Below are 272 nucleotides of genomic sequence, written 5' to 3'. Positions count from 1 at the left end.
CACGGGGGGGCCGCAGGGAGACGCCCCCAGCCCCCCGCCATGGCACGTGTGGGCGGCAGGGTGGGCGCCACTGCACCCAGCCGTGTCCCCGGCTCACCCGGCCTGGCTAATCCCCAAAGCTCCTTTACCAATTGGCCCTCCATAGCTGGCGCGGTGCTGCGAGCCTGCCAGGACAGGGACAGGGACAGGGAGCTGGCATGGCATGGGGTGCCTGCGGTGGTGGCACTGGCCCCCTACCCTCTGGCACATCTCCGTGCCCCTCTCTGTGCCAT

The sequence above is a fragment of the Buceros rhinoceros genome, unplaced genomic scaffold (assembly GCF_000710305.1).
Source record: "Buceros rhinoceros silvestris isolate BGI_N320 unplaced genomic scaffold, ASM71030v1 scaffold43646, whole genome shotgun sequence".
Classification (NCBI taxonomy): Eukaryota; Metazoa; Chordata; class Aves; order Bucerotiformes; family Bucerotidae; genus Buceros; species Buceros rhinoceros.
This window is presented reverse-complemented; position numbering follows the sequence as displayed.